Here is an 18141-nt window from a genome sequence, read left to right as displayed (position 1 = left end):
TCTGTAGGTAAGACAGGATGTAAGTGCCAGGGAATTAACACCCCCCACCCTCTCCCCATCCCCCGCCAGGGGAGCCCTCCACCACCAAATGACTTGTGACTCTGAAGCTTGTTTCTATACCATTTCCTTAAGTTACCACATGGAATTGAGCTTCAACTGCCCACAGCACAGATGGCTTGAGAAATGCATCCTTGGTTGATTTCCTTTCCTTCCCTGCCTCCCTTCCCTATTCCTTCACCTCGAGCTTCCTGCACCCCCCCAAACAACTACTTGTGTTTACATCCTTGTTCTAGAGATTGGCTTCTGGAGGAACCCAAACTAAGGCAAAGACAGATGGCTGTGAGGAGTGAAAGATCAGTAAGAGTCAAAGATACTCCAGAAGGACCGGCTGTCTGGCTTGTGTGACATTCTGGGAAGCTTGGAACTCTGTGGTGGGAGTGGATTTGGGAGGGCATGGGGGGTTACAATGAACTACATTTAGGACCTGGAGGATCTGAGCTGCCCATGGGACCCCTCAGGGCAGCTGATTCACAGGCAGTTGGCTCTGGAGAAAGTTGAGGCTGAGGAGAACCTGTGTTAGACTCATCAGGGCACTTCGTGACTCACCCCGCGGTGTGGGCGTGGCTGTCCCTGCACCGTCTCCTGAATCACGTCAGATCTTCTCCCCAACTCCTACTTGAATGGAAGGACAGAATGTGGGGGTGTTTAGGTGGGTGGGAGCTGAGAAAGTGGTCGTCAGAAGGAAGAGGAGAGGGAGCAGATTTACACTGACGGAACGTTTATTGAAGGCCTGTCAGAGGGTGGAAGCAAATCGTTGATACATTGAGGGGGGGGAGAGGGGGAGAGAGAGAGAGAAACATTTGGAAGATATTCCCTGCCCTGCAGGGAGTGTTTTTAAATTAGTGATGTGGTCAGGATGCTTGTGTGATTTTTCTCAGCTGCTTCTGCAGACACTCTGTTGGAGAAATCATTTGGGTTTCATAAAGGCCAACATGGAGATATCATCGTATCTCATTTGCATCCTACACTCTCAGAGCAGGACGTGACTTTGAGGAGGTCTGGTCTAACATCTTACCTCACTTACGCGGGGGTTCCTCTGGTGCATCCCTGTCTCAGGAGCTCATTTCTTCACAAGGTCCACCATTTCAATGGTTCAATGGACTTCACCTTACTCCCGCCTTTCCCAACTGGTCTCCTCTCCTTCCCATGTGTAGGGAGCCTTGTAAAGAGATAGAGGTAGTTGTTTGACAGAGCAGGTCTTCTCTTGTTTTGGTAGTTTTGTTCCCAAAGTTGGAGCCTCAGGACTTCCTAGGTAATGGTCAGCCCAGAGTCAAGAGCTCAGGCCAGAAAGTTGGACAACCTGGAACGTGCAGGCTGCCATGTAGGCTGCTCAATCCATCATTCCCATTGTAGACATCCTGCACAACCGTACCTGGCAGCCTTGACCTCTCCTCTTCTCAGGAATCTTATAGATGCTGATCTCTCTGTGAAGATCACAGTTGTTTGTTAGATAGAGAGGTACTTATAGAAAGACAGATATAGAGAGAAAGGGAGAGAGAGAGAGAGAGAGAGAAAGAGAGAGACGATGTCTATAAAATCAAAGTGAGTAATTTTATGCTGTTGGCTCTCAAGCCAGAAAACTGGCAGCCATCTCTAATGCCTCTTTCTCCTCCTGAAGTCTTATTGTGTTTGTCTCCTTCTAAATACATCCCAGACCCACCTGCTTGTTTCTGTCTGCCCTTCACCATTTTATCCGGTCCACCATCATCTGGATGACAGCATCCTTCCCTCTGGTCCCCCTCACACCTTCCAGTCTGCTCTCCACACAGCGGCCAGAAGTATCTTCTTCAAATTCAAATTCACTAGGTCTCTTCCCTGTTTAGAATTCTCCAGGGCCTTCCCAATGTCCTTAGGGCAGAGACCAACATTTCCAGCAAGACACCGTGTGATCCTTTGTCAAGATTTCCTGTCGAGCTTCTCCCCAGCTGAGGGGCCACCGTGACTAGACGGGTGCCATGATGGGGAGTGGGAGACTTTTGAACAGGGTCTTTGGATTCAGCGCTGCTGACATTTTGGGCCAGATAATTCTTTGTTGTGGGTGTTGTCCTGTGCATTGTAGGCTGTGTTGTGGGCGTTGTCCTGTGCGTTTGGATATATCCCTGGGTTTTACCATTAGGTGCCATTAGCTCCCCTACCTCCAGTTATGACCATCAAAAATGTTTCTAGACGGAGCGCCTGGGTGGCTTAGTCGGTTAAGCGTCCGACTTTCGCNCCTTCTCAAGTGGGGGAAAAAAATCAACCTGCACTTTTTTCCCCCCTAAAGCCTCTATTTCTTGAGGGAATGAGCATAAATGGTCTCTTCTCCTTTGGGAAACAGTGGCCTTTTCCAGGGGACGGTTTAATCTTTTGGAGACAGATGAATATGAGCTGTGGTAATCCTGCAATGCTACAGGGAGAGCTGGGGAGAGGGAGAGAATTTCAATAGGGCCTTGGAGACTCTCCGGGCGTTTCAACAACAGTGCCTTGTGGCTCCAAGTCTCCCCCCTCCCAGTGACACATTCCTGGAAATAACAAGTCGGGATGAGAGAGAATTTTAGGGGCGGGCAGGGGGAAGGTCAGGTCCTTCGCGGGGTCATGCCCGGCTCTCCTTGGCCATCAGGTGTGAGGATGTGCTTCATTTGCTCCCCAGATCCTCTCTCTGCCCTCCTCCCTGAAGCTCTGTGAGCTGGGAGGCAGCCCCTAGGGACTGCACCTTGGGCCCCTGGCAGTTTGGATTCCTATGGGATTCAGCCCATGGGAGGCAGCATCAGGAGACCCAAAGATGCGGGTAGAGAGATCAGACGAATTTTCCTTTCCTTTCCTTTCTCTCCAGGCGAGCCCCTGCTAGGCTACAGACACTCACTCCGGGTTTTGGTAACTGCTTCCTTCCCTTTCCCACTCCAACCTAGCAGTGGTGACTCCAAAATACTGTTCGAACCCTTGTTGGTTTTCCCTAGACTTGCTCTTGCCTTTGTAAACAAGAGACTTTATTAAACGTGTCTCAGTGACCATATTTGCATATGCCACTGGTTTCCTGCTGGGGCCTCTGATACAGCACGTCTTCCGCGGAGCCCAGAATAAAAAAGAGTAAATTCCAGTCCTGGATTAATTGTCCTGCAGGCTCTGGGTTTTTATGGACCACGTCTGGTTCCTCTCTGACTTCTCACTATGGCACCCGGCACAGAGTAGGTGAACAGCAAGTGTCTATTGACTGGAATTAATGGAATTTCTAGTTAATATAGGAAGGAGCAGTCAGGGCAGACAGCTCCTCTTCGTTGAGCCTGTCAATACATGCTAATGCTGTGGGCATCACAGGGACATTTTGGTAAGTGGCAGGAGACGTGGATGGGTTCTGTGATCTAGCCATGGAGTCTTAACTCAAGGTCCCGCTCGGCCTGTGGAAGGTGCCTGGGGGAGGGTGGTGACCTACTGTGACATGTTTGGGAAGAGCAGCATCCGAGTGGAAGCTCTGGAGATGAGAGGAGTAGGAAAGGCTCAGAGAGGGGAAGCTACCTACCTAACCTCACACAGCCAGAGAGGCAGCACAAGCCCAAAGCTCACGACCTATTCAGCAGTGATAGCAAGCACCTGACTATGGCCAAATGCACTTGTAGCTTACTTCGGTTTTCACAACCTTGCAAGGAACGTATCATTAGGTATAAAACTGAGGCTCAGAGAGGTGAAGTGATTCACCCAAGGTCACACGAGTAGGAAGACACAAAGCTGGGATTTGAATCTGACTNGGAAACTAATTTGACAATAAACTATTAAAAAAAAAAAAGAGTCTCTCATGGTTTGCCTCTCTCCCTTTCCCCCACCATTTCCGCCCTTCTTCTCCCCCTTGTATTAAAAAACTTTTTTAATGTTTATTTATTTTTGAGGGAGATAGAATGTGAGTAGGGGAGGGGCAGAGCGAGAGGGAGATGTATAATCCAAAACAGGCTCCAGGCTCTGAGCTGTCAGCACAGAGCCTGACACAGGGCTCGAATTCACAAAGTGCGAGATCATGACCTGAGCCTAAGTCAGACACTCAACCAACTGAGTCACCCAGGCTCCCCTCAAATCTGACTTTAAAACTGTGTCTCTCTGCTTCAGTTTGTTTTTTGTGGCCACTAAGGAGTGTTTAAATCTACTTGCCTAGAATGCATTTCCTTTTAAGAGGGCCTGCTGAGTCTCAAAAACAGGTTGTGGTTCAAATAGAAAGAAAGAAAAAATAAATACATTGTCATTTTTGGGGGGTAATTTTAATCTTCAGCAGGGGAGAATATGCAAAGACCGACCAATCTGGATGGGCTCTGGGGAAGAAATGGCGAGGAGTGGATGGATGCGAGGAATTTTTAGAAGGTACAGATTATTGGACAGGGACTGGTAGAGAAAGGCTAGTCAAACACAACCCTTTGAAACTAGTTATCTTGTGGTTTTCCGTATCTTTGTACCCCGAATGTGGAGGCTAGACTCCAAATTTCAGACAACAATCCAGATCCTACTACTCATTCTGCCTCTGGTCCCTCTTCTCTCAGGGCCCCCATCCTTTACGCAGCCTGTGACACTAACTCTGACACTGTTCACTCAAAAAATATTTATCGAGCACCTACTATGTGCCAAGTACCATCCTAGCTGCTGGAATCCACAGCAGTGAACAAGTCAGACAAGATCCTCCCCTCCTGGGTGCTCCCATTTTAATGGGGGGGACAACAAACACATAATAAACAGATGAAGAAGGTAATTTCAGAGAAAGATGCTATGAAAGCAGTAAATAAAATAGGGCAATGTGACATAGGGAGACTGGTGTAGGAGTGGGGAACCCAATGGGCAGGTGTATGGATTGTATTTGGAGGATTGTGGGGGGCTGTAAAGAAACCCCCTGGTCATGGATGAGCTGTTGGGATTTAGGCTCCCAGGACATCATCTCGGTGTGGGCAACAGAATGATATTACTTGCCTACCTCCTGTTGGCCATGAGGTGGGCTCTGCCTTTCTAGACCTTCTTCTTCGTCTTCTTCACTCCAAGGCTGAATAGTCTTTTTCCCAGCACTGGGCCACCTTGCTCCAAGGTCGACATCTCTTATCTTTGTTTCCAGGAACATCAAAACTTTTTCTTCCCCCAAAGAATTTGGCAAGAATACCTATAGGATCTCATGCTTTCCTTGCTGTTCTTTCATGGCTAAGGGGATTAAAGAAACTAGGGAGGGGGTGCCTGGGTGGCTCAGCCAGTTAAGCGTCCAACTTCGGCTCAGGTCATGATCTCATGGTTCATGGGTTCAAACCCCGCATCGGGCTCTGTGCTGACAGCTCAGAGACTGGAGCCTTCTTCAGATTCTGTGTCGCCCTCTCTCTCTGACCCTCCTCTGCTCTCTCTCTCTCTCTCTCTCTCTCAGAAATAAATAAAACATTAAAAAAAAGAAAGAAACTAAGGAGGTTAGGATTATTATGAATAGGGACTCGGAAAGCCTTGAGGGATCTCCTGGCTGATAGAACCCCCTACTCCCAGTCATCTCACACCTTGCCTGGAATTCTACTCTTATTGATCTCCCTCTTCAGGTGAACCATGCCTCTCTTCCAATGCCAATGTGGCTAGGATGAGCTTTGAGCCTTAGTTTCAATGTGCACATCAACCTCTTTGTCATCCCCAACACAAGGAAATCAGCCAATTTGAAAGCTAGATACCTGGGGATGGTAGAAGTCCACAGGATTTTGGAGACAGAAAGCTTCATCTTCAATTCTTAGTACTACCTACCACTCACCAGCTGTATGAGTTTGAAAACATTCTTCATTTCCTTGAACTTGAGCTTCCCCTCTGTGAGGCTCAAGAACAGCAACCTTGCAACGTTATCCAGAGATTAAAGGCAGTCTAAGTGGATACCCAGAGCGGTGCTGGTTCATGGTTTGGGCCATAGTGCTCCAAGAGTTCCCTTCCTTCTCTTCTCTTGATCTTTCTCTAGAGCTCTATCCTATCTGCCCGGCCCGAGCTCCTACTTCTCCTTTGGTCTTGCATGGATGTTAAGCAAGTCTTGGCTGAGACATGGCCTATGGCAACCTCTCCTCACAGAGGCTGCCAAATGTCAGCCCCTCTGTAATAAAACTTTCTTTCCCCCGTGGGCTTGGAGGAGGGCTGGACAGTCTGATTGTGCCCGTCCCTCCATGATTAAGGTCTGCAATCAGCCCAGCTGCTTGATGGAATCTGAGCTGGCTGATTAGCAGGGCGCACTCTGGCCTCAGGTTAATGGATGATCTCACACTGTGGCTGCAGAGTAATTACCAGTTAAAAGGTCTGAGGCCAGGGCTCTGTGGTCTTGGGGAGGTCTGGGCCCGTTTAAATGCAGAACCAGGAAAATAATCTTATTTGCCAGCAGCAGATAGTTAAGGTGGGGGCACAGGACCCCATGGACGTGGCCACAGAGCTCTAGGCTCATTCTCCAAATGGCCAGATGGCCTTCACTTGTCTTGAGGGAGACAGCTCAGGGGTGTGGCAAGAGGGAAGCTTGTGGGGTCAGACAGACTTGGGGGTGGATTCTAGTGGGACCATCTATTGCTTGTAGGATCTTTGGCAAGGCATCTGAGCCCTTTGAGCTTCCTTGTCCTTATCTAGGAAGTGAAATGAAAAACACCTTCTTCATAGGGTCAGTGTGGGGCTTACTCAGACCTGTACAGCCCATGAAGCATAGACAAACAAGCTCAGCACAGATGCTCTCTTCACCTTCCTTGTGGTTTATGTCTCTGGCTGGTCAATGATTCTCCTTCTGATTCTTTGCATGGACTGCTCTTGACGATTGACTTAACAAGTATTTACTGAACATCGAGTGCGTGCCAAGCCAGGATGCCAGGTGTAGGAATAAGACACTATCCCAAAATTCAAGGAGCTCATGGTCCTGTGAGGGCATCCAGCTAAGAAATAAGCTGCTGGAACAATGTTGTGAGAGACAAAAACAGGAGCTGGAGCATCCTTAACCTAGACGGCAAGTCGGAGATGCTTCCCAGAGGGGATGATTCTAGCCAAGCACTGCAGATGGAGACAAGAAGAAGTAACGTCTCGGGCTATGTGCTCAATAAATGCAAAGGTCCAGTAGAGAGAGGGCATGAGGCATATTTGAAGATGGAAGTGAAAAGAACTCAATGCCTGAGACATTGATGAGTGAGTGAGAGGGTGAATGAATGTATGAACGAATACGAGTGAGTAGGCAAATGGAGAGTGAGAGAATCAGCGAATAGATGGATCATTGAAGGTGGAATGCATGGTTGGTTACTTAGTGATTAAATGAATGAATGTTTGGATGGAGGGATGAGGGTGTGAGTGAATGAAGGAGCGGTGGAGAGAATGAGTGCATTCAGGGCTTTGCTCTGACGTCACTGTTTGAGGAAAAGCTATCTCATTCACCTTATTGAAAACTGTAATCTCCCTCTTCCCACCCCACATCCTCAATGACCCCTCCCTCCTCTGCTTAGTTTTATTTACTTTTTCATAACACCCAACACCCTCTGAATATATATAACTTCCTAATCTGGTATATGTATAGTTTATTGCCCGTGTCTCCCCTCTTTTCCACAAGGGCAGGAAATTTTCAGTCTTGTTTGTTTATGTATTCCTAGTACAGTATATAGTAGGGACTCAGTAAATGCTATTGGAATGAACGAACTATGTGAGAAGTGAAGGCGGGGGGTGGGGGGTTGCGAGAGAGGGTGTCCAGAGCCTGAGATTCAGGGCCCCATCCCCAAGGTCCCACAGCCATGCTTTCCAGATCTTCCTTTCCAGAACTCAGCAGCCCTGGCCCTGGATACTCAGAGATGCAGTCCTGGGTCTGCTGGGCCCCACCCTGGGGCTGGCCTCCTGGTGGGTGATGTTAGCTCCTGGAAGAAGGGAGGGAGGAGAGGAAGCGAGACAGCGGGAAGGCACGAGCTGCCAGTGAAAGTAATTCTGTCTCCTCCAGCAAGCTCAGCAGTGGCCACTTGTCAGAAGAACCGGCAGGGGAAAAAATGACGAAAAAAAATCAGGTCCAATTTATCACCTTGAAATCATGTTGAACAAGCTACTGGAGCTACTTAGTTTTGAAGAACTCCCTCTTTCCCCCCCATACAGAACAAACACCACTAAATGCCTCTCCGCCCGCACAGCTGAGTGTTGGCAACGTTTCTGCCAATTAAAGGGCTCCCTGCCGTGGGGGTTGATCCATGGTGGCTGTCGAGGGGGGCTGGTGGAGAGAATGGAATCATTAAAATGGGAGAACAAAGAAGGCAGGACAAGTTCAAACGGGATTAAGGCATAGAGACAAAGTCTGCTTATCTGGGGCATTTATGCTCAGGGTTGGGCTGGGCATCTCTGGTAGAACTTACCTCTGGCCCAGGCAGAAGGTGATACTGGGATGTGTGGCGGAAATGGGGTGTACTTGCAGGGAAGGCTTTCAGGGCACCCCAAATATCTCCATGTCTGCTGAGATCCTTTCTTCTCAGTTCACTTCTAGGGAATTCCAGGCAATAATGATTGAAATGATTCCCAGACCCTGTGGATCCAAGCCCTGCCTCGACCCAATGCTACAGTCTGATCTTCTGCAGTCCCCTGAAAGTCCCTGATGACCGCTGTTTGCATGCTCCAGTGACAGAGAGCTTTTCCCCTCCTACAGCACACCTCTCCTGTCTTGGTATAACCCCTGACTCTTTTATGATGGCAGTGATGATACAGAGTCTGAGTTCACTGAGCGCTTACTACACACTAGGTGCTGTTTTAGGTGCTTTCTAGGTATTGGTTTGTTTACTCTATTCAGCTTTGTCTCATCCTGCTCTCCTCCTTGCTGCCCTCTACCAGCCTCCAACTCCTCCCTCTCACGGCCATTTCAAGGGCTATTCCCTCCATTGGGAGCACTGCTGTGAGGTGAATCAGGATCATGAATGTTGAAGGATCTAGTGCCTTGCTTCCCATAGTGAGGGCCCAGCAGATGACAGCTGTTGTTATTGTCCATCCCCGGTTCCAGCTTCTGCTGGCTATGAAACAACACGCGTGCCTTCTCGGAAGCCCACTGCTATTCAATTTCTCTTACTTTCCACCTGGATGCTTATTCTTCACCTCTCAAGGTCTTAAGAGTATCCAAGATCTATGGGGTGTGGTGAGAAAGTGTCATCATGCCTGGCTTAATTAAAGGACAACATTAAAATCTTACTTGTCATCATTACTTACCATCACCACCACTGCCTCCGTCAGCATCACCACCACCACTACCTCCACTACCACCTCCATCATCATCATCACCATCATCATCATCATCACTACCATCATCACCATCATCATCACCATCACCATCACCATCACCACCACCACCACCATCATCACCATCACTACCACCACCTCCATTATTATTATCATCATCACCTTAATTAACATTAAAGACCACTTTATTTTGAGCCACCTATTTTGTGCCCGGCATTCTATCAGTTGCTTTACATCTGTTTTTTCCCCCAATCTTCCAAATAACCTTTCTGGTTGGGGAGACTATGGCTTAGAGAAACAAAGTAGCTCACCTAAGTTTACACAGCTTCTAAACATCCCCGTCAGGCTTTGAACCTGTGTTTGTATGACTCATAATCTGGGTGCTTTTCATTGGGCCACTCACTGGTCCATGCATCTTTAGTTTCCTATTTCTTCTACCAACCTCCATGAAATCCTGACTGTACGTCTGGCTGTGATGCATTTGGGATAACTGTAACAAATCTAGGTTTAATTTAGGACTGGCTTCTACAGAGCTTGTAGTCATCTCTTACTTTTAAATCTTTTTCATGTAAACTTCTCCTCACCTATATTTCTTTCGTCTTGAGCTTAGTCAGTTGGCTTTGGGATCAAAATGCAAATGCTTTATATCCATTTTTATGTATCCAGTGCTGCCCAGATTTCAGACCCTGCCTCTCTCTCCAGGCTTTCCCCCTGGAGTCCCCTGAGCCCCAACTGTGACTTCATCCTGACACCAGAGCTAAGAATATCCCTGACATGAGCCCCTCTCCCTCCACTTCCATCCTGGCCCAGATCTGAGGAGTGTTTTCTATGCCAAGTCATGTTTCCATCTTGTTACTTCCTGTTTACCAAGCCCTTCAATCTTGACCATCCCTCTACCCAATGATAGGTTGAGTGGGACCAGGACTAAGTTGAAAGGTGAGCTAATTTATAAACGCTTTCCTGCCTCCAGCTGATTGTCTCTACTGGTAGAATCGGCCTCATTCTCCTTTGTGACACAGGACACTAGGCAGGTTCCATTCTGCACGCACATCTCCAATGCCCTCATTCCTCTGACCCCAGATATTGAAATGAGGCAATTTCAAGCTAACTCCTTCTGGTCCCACCTTAGTCAGATGTTGAGACTTTTCAATCAGATCGTGATCATTCCATGCGATTTCTGTTGGGAGCCATTCTGAACCCACTAGTCGAGAAAGCTCCTTGTGAGGTTGGACAAGTTTTCACGGCCTCTTGCTGTCAGATGACGACCGATATCCACCTCCACTCAGTTATTTCTGCTTGAGTCCTGACCTCCAAGGTACCTTGCTGACTGGTTTTGGGAGTGACCTGTCCCCTTATTCTGGCCCTGGTGTGATGATTGCACCTTGTGAAGGAACTTATTGTGGGGACTTCTTCTTTTATGATTATGGGAACAGGCATCATGTCTCCGGCAGGTCCTGTTTTCCTCGATACTTCCCTTGAGCTATAAACAGGCTAATGACCCTTGTGTGGTCTCTGTAGCCAGAAAATCTAGCTCTGCTGCTGTGCATCTGATTCCTTTTGCATTTGGCCATGTTCACAGCGACCTCTGTTTTATATTCTGCAGAGGATAACTTATACCTCCATGTGCAGCCTGGGGAGTAGGGGAGAGGAGAGACCCTTCAGGTCCAATGGAGAGGATACAGTGATCCCAGGATCTGGGAGCAAACCCACAGATTAATACTTAAAAGCATTCCCTACAACATTACATTTCTCATAAGAGGAAGGATTTGGTCTCATTTATCTTCCTCCCCATTGTACTTAACCTGGTATATGGCCCACAACAGGTGTTCAATGAATGCCCTGAGCAATAGAATGAATGCAGACCCAGCTTTCTAGATATTGCAATGTCACTATTCCTGGATGTTGCTGCCGGACACCTGGGACCACACTGACTCCTCCAAGGAAGCTGAGGCTCAGAAAGTGTAAGTATTTTCCCAAAAGCACCTGAGTAGCTACCTGGGTCATAGGCAGTGGAGCCTGGATGCGAACCCTGGTCTTTTGGCCTGATGCTCTGCCTATTCAACAGTCATTTCCCAATTTCCCTAAAAAGCTTTGAGTCTGCTTCCAATAATCTTCTATTACACTTCTTCTGTATCCCTACATGAACACTTATTGGCTGTAATTCTTTAAGGAATTACTTAACTTCTCTGTACCTCAGTTTACTCATCTATAAAATGGGGATAATAATATTTACCTAAGGGTTATTGTGAATTATTACACAATTTAGTATGTATGTAAAGCTCTTAGTTATAAGGTTTGACCATAATAGCATTATATAAGCATTTTGTAAGTGTTAGCCACTACCATTTCTATTGTTGTTTTGTCGTTGTTAGTTGTGGAGCAAGAGTGTATTTTAATGTTCTACTGATTCTTCAAGACCCCACTCAAAGAGCACCTCTTCTGGTCAGAATCAGTCTCCCTTTCCTCCTGACTCCTACAGTCCTTGGTCTGTTTTGTCTCTTGTGGAATTACTATGTGTGTCTTTTTGTTCTGATCAACCAAATAGTGAGTATGTCTCCTTCATCCCAAAGACCCAGCATAGACCATGAGTGCCCCATAAATGGACAGTGAATTAATTGTCCAGGGCAAGGAGGAATAATCTCCATTCACAAAACAATGGGGGATGCTTGGGCTTTCTCCAGAAGAGTGAGGGTTAAGTCAGCCATTCCCAGAAGATGCTGGAAGGTGAGCTTTTGGCTCCAGGAAAGCCTACTTCTGTCTCTGCTTCCAAGCATTCATCGTTGCTCCTGCCTCCTGCCCTAATGAGCACCCAAAGTGATTTTCTATTGCTTGTAATTCACCAAAATTGTTCTAACATTTGGAAGGGCCTGGAAATTGACAACCTAATACCCCAGCTTGCCTGTCTGTCTTGATGACTTGTCAAAGGATGAGCTGATTGCTTCTCCTGCAACAATTATCTTGGAGCTTCGCACAATATCAGAGGCAATGAACAATTGGAAAGGTTAGAGACAAGGACCAGAGGAAAGAAGGCAGGGAGGGGACTTGGGAAAATTTGGGAGAGTAGCTGCATTTGAGGTGAGCTGGAGGCTGACCTCAAACTTGGGGAGGGGAATGGGTGGGAACCTGCTTCCTGTGCTAACTACTGCCAGTTCTCAGAAAGTCTCAATGACTATTGGAATCTGATGTGGCACAAGATATAGCTAGTTTGCCCCCTCTTAGAATTCCCTGGGGCCTTCTAGAATTTCCTAGCTCCTTCTCATTTAGTAGATGAAGAAAGTGAGACCTAGATGGCAGAAGGGGTTGACTTTGCAGAGTGAATGGCCAACACGGGATTGAAGTCAGATATCCTGTCAGACATAAAACGGGCTTGCGAACATCTTGGTGTTGCTGAGAACATTATAAACACTGTAAGCAAACACTTGACCCAGGCAAGGTGCCCTAGGAGATGGTGGTCCCACTTTACCACAGGGTGGTGACAGGGCCATGTAATCTGGTGCTGGGTGCAGGGAGGGACATAAGCAAAAGAGAAGGCACAGCCCCTTTGGAAGCACCAAGGACTGTTACCTGCAGGCCGGGTCCTGCCCAGGGCAAGGACAGTGTCTCGGATTCTTCTGCTGCTCCGGGAAAGATCAGTCCGCCGTGGAAGCCTGAGGTCCTATTTCTTCCTGTGCCCTCAAAGAACCCCGCTAGATTCTTCCTCTTTCTTTATCCAATATCACCAATTCCTCTGTACAGGGCTGCTCCCACGGGCATACAAGCATGCCTTTATATCCCCATCCGCTTTCTGCACTGTTTATCTGCCTGCATTTGAAACAAACTTCTTTGGAAGGCTTCTTGGCACTCTTCACTTCCTCAGCTCTTTTCCTTCCTCAGTCCACTCCAATCACCCCACCTCCTTCCCTGGGCCTATTCCTATCAAGGTCACAAACAACCAGTCTTGCCAATGCCAAGGCCAGCTCTGGGCATCCCTGTGTTGGGTTCTCTGCAGAACTGAACATGGTCACTTCCTAATTCTCGAGCATGTCCTTTCTTGCACCCAATTCCCATGGCCTTCTGTGTACCTCCCTGACCTTCCCTGGCCACCCCACCTACCTCTGGAGGCATCTTTGCTGGCTCCAAGGACTTCTCAATGCCAGAGGACCCCAGGGCCCTGTCCTGTTTCTCTCGTCTTGCTGCACTTGCTCCCTGGATGATCCCATCAAATGCTGTCTTTTGAATGCTGAAAGACTCTTGATTTTATGTCTGATTTTATATTTTAAGCCTGAGCTTCTACAATGAGATTTGAACCTTTATATTCAAGTGTCTACTTGAATGCTTGAACATGTCCACTGACTTTATTCCTGTCTCATAACCGTTGCATTTTCTGTGTCCTCTGTCTAGTTGTCACCTCGTCTTTCAGATTTTAACTCAAATGGCACTTTTTAGTGATCCCTTTGCCAATGACTCTCACTAAACCAGCCTCCCAGGAATTCTCTGTGAATTGATATTATGTTCTTTATAACATGGATCGATACCTGAAATTTTCTCTTCCTCCCTCGCTTCCTTCCTTCCTTCCTTCTTCCCTTACCATCCTCTGTCCCTTCCTCTTTTCCTCCCTCCTTTTTCCTTGTTTGCTATTTCACCCCACTAGAAACCAAGCATAACACGGACAAGTCTTGTTATTGACCTAACAATTTCCTGTCTGCCTTATTCACAACTGTCTTCCCTGGGGTCTAGAACGATGCTTGGCATATTGAAGGAATGCTATAATATTTGCTATCTGACTGATACTCTGGTATTCCTAAGCCCGGTTTCTAGAGGGAACTAGATGAAGCCTGGGTGCCCACATGTGTGTCAAACACCAACCTGCTTCTAACCACCACCATGATTGCTTGGAGGCTCCAAGGGATCAAGCTATGGAGTCAGGGAGATATGGGTTCAAATTCTGACACTGTCACTTCCAGCTGGATGAACTCAAGATGGTCCCTTGAGCTCTCTGGACTTTGGTTTGTTAAATATAAAATGAGGTCCTCTGTCCATGGTAAGTATGAATGTCCACTTGAAGGCATGGCATCCAGAACTGAATGATTTGCCAAGTCAAGGCCAAATTGGGTGGAGCTGTCACCTCCAGCAAGCTGAATGCTCTCTGTGCCTCTGTAAACACATTCTTCTTTCTTTTTCCTTTTGACCCTCACATCAAACATCTGGTAAGTCAATTTGGAGAGGAAACAAGAGTATGCATTTCTAGCCCTTGGTATTCATTCCAGTTTGGGCTCAGGGAGGATGAAACTTCTGCTCTAGAGTCTTCTCCCCACTGAGGAAGCACCACCAGCTGTGCTCCCTCCTCCCTTTGGAGGCCTTCCTCACAGTCGCTTTATGGAAAGGCCATGACTTTCCACATGTCAGCTCCCTCTGTGTGGGAGAGGAAGCGTCCAGTATGAGGGCAGAGGGTCAGCCGGCCCCCAGCTCACACTCCAGTCTGTGATGGGGGAGAAACAGATGGATTTCCTCCTTCCTTTATTTGGGGCAGACCAGGTGGAGGAAACAGAGGCTGTTTCTAGCTTCTTGGCCTCCCCTTCTTGAACTCAACTTTGACACAGAAGCCTTGCTTTGGAGGTTATTGGCTTTTCTGTTAACATAGCTTGCTTGATTCTTCACTGGAGAACTTTGCAGACAGTTTCTTTATAGGAAATGTCAAAGTGGAAGAGTGTTTACAATAGAATTTGGACACCTAGATGCCATTTTATATAGAACCCATTCCTTAAGTAGTTATTAAGAACTTACAACTAGGGGTGACCAGGTGGCTCAGCCAGTTAAGCATCCAACTCTTGATTTTGGCTCAAGTCACGATCTTACAGTTTGTAAGATGGAGTCCTGCGTCAGGCTTTCTACTGACAGCACCGAGCCTGCTTGAGACTCTCTCTCTCCTTCTCTCTCTCTGCCCCCACTCATGCATACATGTGAGCACACATTAAAAAATGAACTTACAACAAAAAGGGGCATGTCTGAGGGACCACCCCTGATAGACGTCATGCTGGGCATTTTATATATATTTTCTTTAAAAACCCTGACAATCTCATTAGGAAGTGGACATTATTTTCTCCACTGCAGAGACGTAAAAACCGGGGCCCAGAAAATTTCCATTTCTTTTCTGAAGTCATCCACCTACTAAGCAACAAAAAAAGGACTTGAACTCAATATATCTGGCTCCCAAGGCTGCATCCTTCGACTATACTGTGACTTCCCTTTATTAGCCCACTACAGCCTATGTATGCTAAGTTATACTTCAGTAATTTTGTCCTTTTAAAATTTGTGATTATGGGGGCATCTGAGTGGCTCAGTCAGTTAAGCATCTGACTTTGGCTGAGGTCGTGATCTCACAGTTCATGAGTTTGAGCCCCGTGTCAGGCTCTGTGCTGACAGTTTGGAGCCTGGAGCCTGCTTCACATTCTGTGTCTCCCTCTCTCTCTGCCCTTCCCCTGCTTCTGCTCTGTATTTTTCTGTCTCTCCAAAACAAATAAATGTTAAAAAATTGTTTTAATTTGTGATTATGTAACTACCAATCAGAGTAGCAATCAGAGTAAAACTATTAGTGTTTCTGAATTGAGTTAATATAATTATGACTTTAAACAAGAGTCCTTATTAGACTCTCAGCTTCTCAAAGGTAGATACAATTCTTCAACTCTATTTATTTCTGCGTTCCAGCATCTAGTCAAGAGCTTGCACATAGTAGGCATACTAATCAGCTATTGCTACAATGACGTTGTGTAACAAACATTCCTAAATCTCAGTAGCTTATAACAATAAGCATTTGTTCTCAAACTTACCAGCCTGTGGGTTAACTGGTTTAGCTGATCAAGGCCAGGTTTTTCTGAGTAAGTCTGTTCAAAATGGTGGTTGGCTCGCCTTGGCTCTAGGCCATAGGTTTGTTTTGGGGACTAGGCTGAAGGACAGCAGCTACCAAAGAAGCTGTCTCGTGACTGGTCACCATAGCACAAGGCCCAGTCAACCCACATGTAAAGCTTCTGCTCATGTCACATATGCTGGCATTCCATTGGCCAAAGCAAGTCACATGACTCAGCCCAGTATCAACTGGTGGGGAAGGATAACCCATTCACCATAAGAGGGGAAGGAGAGTGAATATTGACTGAACAGTAACCTGCGCTAGGATTTAGACCTTCAAGGAAGGTTGACCTATACTTTAGGGCCTTACTTTGGGTAAAGGGCATTTTCATTCCTGAGCCAGGTATCCTGAGACTAATTTCTCTGATTCTTGAGAATCTGTGGATCAATGGTTAGGAGCCACAGAGCAAGTCATTCTCAAAGGACCCATCAGCACTGCATCCTAGCATCCAGTCAAGGTGCTCAGTGAGTGCCCTGCATGCGTGTGCATAATAACTCATGCTTATACCCGAAGACAGCACAGGCTATGAGAACATGAGTTCTAGGGACAGGTGGACTGAATCGTAGACTCTCCTGAGGTATCTAATGGCCTTATGGCCTGGTCCCCTGCCCTCTCTGACCTTACCTCTCCTTCCCTTCTCCCCCTGGTTCACTCTGCCTGGCCTTCAGGTGACTCCTGGGACACTGCAAGCTCTTTCCTGCCTTGGCATTTTCTTTGCTGTTCTCTTTGTCCAGAAGGGTCTCACCTGAGATATTCACATGGTTATTTTCTTCTTCCCATCCAGATTCCAGCTCAAATGTCACTTGTTCATAGAAGTCTTTCCTACCCAATGGATTTAAAATGACATCACCATGACTCTCTTACTACCTGGACTTATTTATTTTTGAGAGAGAGAGAGAGAGAGACAGAGTGTGAGCAGGGGAGGGGCAGAGAGAGAAAGAGAGAGATACACAGAATCCAAAGCAGGCTCCAGGCTCCAAGCTGTCAGCACAAAGCCCAACGTGGGCTCAAACCCATGGATCATGAGATCATAACCTGAGTTGAAGTCAAACACTTAACCAACTGGGCCACCCAGGTGCTCTTGGAACACCTTTCCAATCTGAGCCTCTGGGGCAATCACTTCTTTCCCCCTTTCTTGCCTTCGTCATTATCTAAAATAGTCTTGTTTGCTTTTTTATTTCTTGTCTGTTTTCCCTCCTAGAAAATATATTTCACCAGGGGAAGGAGTGAATCCGATTCAGAGCTACTTCCAGAAGCTTGAACAGTGCCTCATCTATTGAGGGTGCTGAACACAGATTGGTTGAATAAACGAACGAACACATGAATTAGCTAGATGAACTTAGGTAAGTGACTCTGACCATGCAGTGTCTTTATGGGACCACTAATGTGCGTGCTGGTCATTGGCAGGGTCTGTGGTTTGTACGCACATGTGTTCGGCATGATGCCTGGTACATGTAGGTGCTTAAACTGGAAGTCTCAGCAACAGTACTTATTATCTGAGCCTAGGGCTGTCTCCACTCCCTGCTCCAGCCTTGTGTTCTTCACTCCTCCAGAGCTCCCCTGCCCGGCCCTGGCAGGCCCCATCTCCCCATCCTCGAGGAGCTGGCAAGGCCAAGAACATGGCTGCAGCAATGAAAGGAAACGAGATTGGAAAGGATACTTAATTCTAAAGGATTGTCCCTAAACCCAGAAACGACACATTAAATCAGAGTCCTTCCCATAACTCATAGTCTATCTCCATGGAAATGGGCACCATATGGAGTTAATTAGTAGAACAACAAAACAATCAATTAGTTCCTTAATTAGTTTTACTAAGAAATGATAACAAACAAACACAAACACTTTATTCCAACTAATGCCTGAGCAGCAGTGATAGCTTAATGGCCTCGGGAAGCCAGCTCCGGCTCTGGGCCCCTGCGAATGGAGATTTATTCCCACGATATTGACAGGTTCCCTGGTCTCTGTCCAGCTAGCGCGTTTCATCTTTATGATCAATTATTTACAATATCTGAACACAGCTGAGG

The 18141-nt window shown here is 47.0% G+C and overlaps 1 long non-coding RNA gene across 1 annotated transcript; it reads left to right on the top strand.

The window, feature by feature from the left end:
- Window positions 1-10322: 10322 nt before the first annotated feature.
- On the top strand, window positions 10323-17442 carry LOC144236137 (uncharacterized). The gene is made up of 3 exons (XR_013336426.1): window positions 10323-10549; window positions 11058-11195; window positions 17319-17442. It is a non-coding gene; the product is annotated as an uncharacterized LOC144236137 (long non-coding RNA).
- The last annotated feature ends 699 nt before the right edge of the window (window positions 17443-18141 follow it).

This window comes from Crocuta crocuta, unplaced genomic scaffold (genome assembly GCF_008692635.1).
Source record: "Crocuta crocuta isolate KB4526 unplaced genomic scaffold, BGI_CrCroc_1.0 scaffold95, whole genome shotgun sequence".
Taxonomy (NCBI): Eukaryota; Metazoa; Chordata; class Mammalia; order Carnivora; family Hyaenidae; genus Crocuta; species Crocuta crocuta.
This window is presented reverse-complemented; position numbering and strand designations above follow the sequence as displayed.